The 6,779-nt window shown below is 46.1% G+C and overlaps 1 non-coding gene across 1 annotated transcript; it reads right to left on the minus strand.

The window, feature by feature from the left end:
* Positions 1–6,403: 6,403 nt before the first annotated feature.
* LOC127199741 (U6 spliceosomal RNA) lies at positions 6,404–6,511 on the minus strand. Its single transcript, XR_007832005.1, has one exon. It is a non-coding gene; the product is annotated as a U6 spliceosomal RNA (small nuclear RNA).
* Positions 6,512–6,779: the final 268 nt, after the last annotated feature.

Consider the following 6,779-nt stretch of genomic DNA (forward strand, 5'->3'; position numbering starts at 1 on the left):
TAAGGCTCACTGGTGAGCAGGGCCAGCTGAGCTAGAGCCCTGGGATTTGTCCTAGCTCCAAATGCTCAGGCCTTTTTTTTTTTTTTTTTTTTAACCTTCTTCTCCTGGTAAAAGTATTTTCTTGTCATCTTTATTCTTTTGAGTTGATTCTGCCTCCTAGAGGGAAAAATTTTTTTTCTAGAAAGATTGTCTTTCGATGACCCCTCAAGATGCCTTGAACACTAAGTCATCTAGAGAGCTGTCCACCTTTTCTCCTTTAGAAAAACTTGGTTTCAAAAACTGCTCTGTTCCCAGGCACTGACTTAGTCAGGGACCACTGAGAACCGAGGGCACCTGTAAGCCAGCGAGCTACCCAGGAAGGAGGGAGGAGGGTGAGAGTTCAAAACTAGCCTGGGCAACAGAGTAAGAGGGTCTCCAAAAAATAAATAAATAAATAAAACAGGAAGGCAAATGGTGTCTCTAGTCCCCGCAGTAGCACAGTGGCTTCTCTGAGGATACTTTTTAACCACTGCCTGTGGCAGGCAGGGCCAGTAGGATGTGCTGAGGAGGCAGAGGCAGGAGGATCTTCAGTTTAGGCTTATTGCTGGCTTACACCTTTGGGCTAGAGAAATGACTCGGAGATTGAAAACACTTGCCACTCTTACAGAAGAGCCTGGTTCAGTTCCCAGCACCCACGTGCCGCCCAGTTCCAGGGGATCCGATGACCTCTTCTGGCCTATGAGGGCACCGGGCATACACATACAAGCAAAATGTCCATGCACATAAACCCTTCTTAAAAACTTGAATAAAGGAATTTTAGTGAGTGTACACAAAGGCAAGTGGTGATAAAGGCACAGTGTCCTCAGGCCACTGAGAGAGCTTTAATAGGCCTCTGTAAGAAGAGCCTTTTGGGCTGGAGAGATGGCTCAGAGGTTAAGAGCACTGGTTGCTCTTCCAAAGGTCCTGAGTTCAATTCCCAGCAGCCACATGGTGGCTCACAACCAACTATAATGAGATCTAGTGTCCTATCCTGGTATAAATGCAGGCAAAACACTGTATAGTTAATAAATAAATAAATCTTTAAAAAAAGAAGAGCTTTTCATCTTGTCCATGTGGTGGCTGCTTCCTGGTCTGCTTCCGCTGTATTGGAGTTCAGTGAGTGGCCTCTGCCACAGGAAGAGGAGCCAGGCAGAGCCTCTAGGGAAATCCAGTTGTTCCCAAGGCAGTTCCTACTTTAATAGTCCTTGTTGGTTTGTTTTTTGTTTTCTCAAGACAGCGTTTCTCTGTGCAGCCCTGGCTGTCCTGGACTCTCTTTGTAGACCAGGCTGGCCTTGAACTCGCAACGAGCCACCTGCCTCTGCCTCCTGAGTGCTGGGATTAATGCCCGGTTTAGTCCTCTTTTGTTATTAGGATTATTTACCACTCTTACCACTGGATGCCTGGATAGATCTTAACGTTTAAGTCAACAGCAACTGTGAGACAATTTCTAGCTGCTTGCTAAATGAGTCTGCCTCTTCTGTTAACACGCCCTTTTAAGTTACAAGCCTTATTTTCCTTTGCCTTTGTCAAGAAGCCAGAGCATGCTAGATGTGATGCCTCCTGGGTGCTTTTGGTACTTAGGGTTTCACTTATCTCTTCCTTGGACCTCACAGCCATTGGCCATCTTTCTAATCTTCTGCAGCCAGCTCCAGGTTAACCTTAAACTCCCTTCGAATCGCTCTTCTTTCTTCTCCTTGCCACTTCTCTCACTTCCCGCTAACTTAGCCTTGACCTGCTGGGAGCCTTCCATGTAATTTAGCCTTCCTGGCTGAGCCTGTGTAATGAAAGATGGTGTGCTACTGCCATCTACTGGGGAAAGAGAAAAACTGCAGTTGAGAAATAAACTGCGTTTCAGGGTAGTTTTGTCTAAAGCATTTCTGATGCAGCCCATAAATCAAAATAAACCATGACACAGCAGCTGACACCTTGAACTACACCCTTTCCCACAGGAAAAGCATATCTGACTCCTAGTATTGACGATCACCATGAGGCCCCTGCACCTAGGCTGGGTCATGTAGCTTACAATCTTAATTCTATTTTTGAAGACAGCTATCAACAGATCATTGGGACAGGCACCATCCTGTCGAGTTAGCTGTTCCATATGTTTTCAGGAGGATTTGACATTTTAAATATCAGCTAATATATTGTTTTGACTTTTTGAGATATTTAAGAGATTGTGATGCAGGTGCCTTGGCAATTCGTATTGTAGCAGAATCTTACACATTGTTGGCTCTCTTGGTTGGGCCAATGTAGTTGTGTGCCTTCTGGAAGATGGTTCACTCTGCAATGTCACTTTCAATAAACGCTTTGCCAGGAAAATGATCATTTCTCTTTGTGCAGTTGGTGTTCTGGTTGGTTGGTTGGTTTTCTTTTCTTTCTTTCTTTCTTTCTTTCTTTTTTTTTTTTTTTTTTTTCTTATTTTTTATTTTATTTTATGTGCACTGGTGTTTCGCCTGCATGTGTGTCTGTGTGAAGGAATCAGTTGGAGTTACAGACAGTTGTGAGCTGCCATGTGGGTGCTGGGAATTGAACCCAGGTCTCCTAAAAGAACAGTCGGTGTTCTTAAGTGCTGAGCCATCTCTCCAGCCCCTGGTTGGTTTTCTTATACCGTGGAGACGGGCTGCACGGGCCAGTGCCACCAAGCTACACGCTCATTAGCTCCATTCCTTTGGCAGTCACCTCCCTTCATGAGAAGTACTTCCTGTGCAGACACCTACTGGAGCATTCTGTGAAATCGCTGATACCGGAGTGTGCCAGCACAAGGAACAGCCAGCAGCCCAAACCTCCCCGCCATCTTGCCTTAGAGCCTGGCACTCTGCTTTCCCTGGAGGACACAGCAGTGCAGTTTACCACGGTGCCGTAATTTTCCCCAGCACGTCCCCTTTGTTCTCTCCCTCCTCTGAGCATCGGAATTAGAGTGTGTGTGCCTCTGTGTGTGAGTGTGTCCGTGTGTGTGTGTCTGGTGTGTGGATGTATGTGTGCACATGTATATATGTATATGTGTGTCTGTGTGTTTATGTGTGTACGTATGTGTATGAGTGTGTGTCTGTGTGAGTGTGTGTGTATGTACCTGCGAGTGTGTGTCTCTGTGTGTGTGTGAGTGTGTCTGTGTGTGTGTGAGTGTGTCTGTGTGTGTGTGAGTGTGTGTGTGTGTGAGTGTGTCCGTGTGTGTGTGTCTGGTGTGTGGATGTACGTGTGCACATGTATATATGTATATGTGTGTCTGTGTGTTTATGTGTGTACGTATGTGTATGAGTGTGTGTCTGTGTGAGTGTGTGTGTGTATGTACCTGCGAGTGTGTGTCTCTGTGTGTGTGTGAGTGTGTCTGTGTGTGTGTGAGTGTGTCTGTGTGTGTGAGTGTGTCTGTGTGTGTGAGTGTGTCTGTGTGTGTGTGAGTGTGTCTCTGTGTGTGTGTGAGTGTGTCTGTGTGTGTGAGTGTGTCTCTGTGTGTGTTGAGTGTGTCTGTGTGTGTGTGAGTGTGTCTGTGTGTGTGTGAGTGTGTCTGTGTGTGTGTGAGTGTGTATGTTTTATTGATATACCTGCTGTCTCCCAATTGTAATATTTCATACTTATAACCCTGTTTCAAAGGTAGAAAATATATACATGTATTTTTAAATATATGTGCAGAACTTGGTGGCACATGGCTAGAGTCCCAGCACTTGGGAGGTAGAGTAGGAGGATCAGGAGTTCACGGTTATCCTCTGTCACACAGAGATCAAGACCAGCCTGGACTTCCTTGTCTTGAAAAAAGGGGTGCGTTGTGGGGAGCCCCTAGCTCTTACGGCTCACTGTCAACCGTGATAATCTACACTATCATCAATACATCATCCCAAATACTGTTGCCTCACTACATTTGCACACACACAAAAAATCCACCAGGTAATTTAGATGGGCAGTCAGGCTGAAAACCACCACTGCACATTTAGAAATGGGAAACTAGCCAGGTGGGGGCGGTGCATGCATTTAATCCCAGCATTTGGGAGCCAGAAGCAGACGAATCTCTGTAAGTTCGAGGCCAGCCAGGGCTACACAGAGAAACTCTGTCTTAAGTAACCAAGAGAGGGGGAGGAGGAGGAAGAAGAAGAGGAAGAGGAAGAGGAGAAGGAAGGGGAAATGGGAAACAGCCATTTGAAGGCGGTACACTGCTCAGTCTAGTATTTTTCACAAGATTTGCTTATTGATTTACTTATTTTATTTTACTTCTATTTTTGGTTTTGAGACAGGGTTTCACTGTGTAACAGCCCTGGCTGTCCTAGAACTTGCTTTGTAGACCTGGCTGGCCCTGAACTCAGAGTTACACCTGCCTCTGCCTCTGCCTCCACAGTGCTGGATTAGGGTGTACATGCCACCACTCCCAACTATTTTTCATTGTTTAAAAAGTCATTTTATTTTTAACTTTGTGAAGGGGGTGGCTGGTATGTGCACTTCCTTCAGAGGCCAGAGGTGTCAGATCCGTTGGGGCAGGAGTTGTAGGCAGTCGTTAGTGAATGAGTGTGAACATGCTTAGCTGCTGAGCCATCTCTCCAGCCCTGAGTCCACTTGTGTGCGTGTGTGCAGTGTCTGCAGATGACAGAGAGGGCGCTGGATCCCCAGAACCCGGAGTTATGTGGTACTGAGAGTTGGAGTCTGGTCGTCTTCAAGGACAGGAGTTGCCCTTAACCCCTAAGCCATCTAGCACCTGGTTTTTACCTTCTATTGCATGTGTAAGTGATTTGACACCAGGTGATATGAGAGTCTATTGCTTTTCTATGTCCACGCATAAGAGCAAGGGGTGTTTACATGCCCGTGATGCTCCCTCCACCCGGTCAAGAATGACGTCTCTTCAGAATTCTGACTGAACATATCTGTGAGCACCCAGGCTTAGGTCCTGGCACTGTGAAGGGGCGAAGTGTATATACAGAGAGTCTAGGTGCACAGCAGGTGTCGTGCTGAGCAAATGGTTTTCATGCCACAGGCTTTTAGCTTAACCCTACACAAGCCAGGTAGCCAGCTGGGTGAAAGCCTCATCTCAATAACACATCCTGAGTCACTTACATGGTAATAGGCACCAGATCTGCCTCAAATTCAGGGTTTTGGTTGCTTCTTATTGTTGTTGCTAAGACAGGGCTCTTTGTTTGTTTTGTTTGAGATGAGGTGAGGTCTGTCTGTGTAGCCCCGGCTATCCCGGAACTCGCTTTGCAGACCAGGCTCGCCTCGAACTCACAGAGACTCGCCTGCCTCTGCCTCCCCAAGTGCTGGGAATAAAGGTGTGCACCACCATCACCATGCCCAACCAGGTTGATTTTGTTTTGTTTTGTTTTGTTTTTTTAAGTGTAGTCCAAGCTTCTTCAAACTTGAGATCCTCCTGTCTCTACCTTCCCAATCTTCGGATAGCAGGTGTGTATCACCATGCCTAGCCAATTTGAAAAACACACCACTCTGTACTCTTACATTTTTGGTTGCGAGCCTAGCCTTTAATGGCTGAGCCATCTGTCCAGCCCACACCACTCTACTTTCTTTTTTTTTTTTTTTTCAAAGATTTATTTATTTATTATATATACAATGTTCTGCCTACTTTCTAACAATGGAAACGAGACAGACCAACGGGACACGAAGGTTGCAGTGATGACCTCAGAGCCCTTGAAGTCTGACCTCTCCTGTAGACTCAGGACAAGAGCTCTCTGCACACCCCTGAGGCAGCCACAACACAGAGAAAATGGCCCAGGAAGAGGAGGGGCAGCCCCTGTCTTTAACTTAGTGCTTCTACTTTAAGGTCAAGCCTAGGCACTGACCCTCTGTCCGCGTTCAGCCACACCTCTGGACTGCATCCCAGTGGGCTAGAGGCAAAGGAAACAGGCCCAGGGTGGACTCTACATCTACCTCCAGGACAAACCTGGGCTGAGGCTGACAGGAGGCCTCCTGGGCCCAGAAGCTCAGTATAGGGTTACACTGACAAGCCCTGCTCTGAGGCTGGAAGGTCACTTCCAGGCTCCACAAGTAACTGAGTCATCGTGCAGTCATCATTCACTGAAAAGGCTTCCTACGTGGCTTTTCAGTGATGCAGTTTGCCTCCTGATACACGCATGGGCAAACAAAAGAAAACAAAAAAACAGAACTACTAGTTTGAAATAATTATATTAAAAGATGCTTTACTTCATTTGCAAATAAATCCGGTCGACTTCCCAAAGAATGAACCAGTGTGTTAATGAAAAAGAAAAAGCCCTCACGAGGGCTAATTAACAGCCTGGTCTCCATAACAAGTTTCAAGCCAGGGGACAGAAGCAGGTGGATCACTGTGAGTTCAAGGCCAGCCTGGTCTACAAAGTAAATCCTGGACAGCCAAGAGCTACACAAAGAAAAACCCTGTCTCAAAAAACCAAACCTAAAACAAACTAATTAATTAATTAAAATTAAAATTAAAATGGTTTTATTTGCATGTCATCCTTGGGCAGGGGCCATGCTGGTTTTCTCTGGGCTGTTTCAATTTTAGTACACGTGCTGTCCAAATAGGCACTTTACTGTTAAAAGGACTGAGTCTGGCTACGGTGCCCAAATGAGCCTTGAACCCTTGGGTTCAAGTGATTTTTTTCTGCATCAGCCTCCTAAGGAGCTGAAATCACAGGTACATTCTGCTACTGGCCTTCATAGATAACTGCTCTGAGACAGTACACCTATTAAAAAAAAATTAAAAAACAAAAAATACAGAGAGAGGTGGGGTACAGTGGTGCTCACCTTTGATCCCTGCACTGCTAGATCTCTGTGAGTTCAAGGCCGGCCTGTTC

Source organism: Acomys russatus, chromosome 15 (genome assembly GCF_903995435.1).
Source record: "Acomys russatus chromosome 15, mAcoRus1.1, whole genome shotgun sequence".
NCBI classification, from domain to species: domain Eukaryota; kingdom Metazoa; phylum Chordata; class Mammalia; order Rodentia; family Muridae; genus Acomys; species Acomys russatus.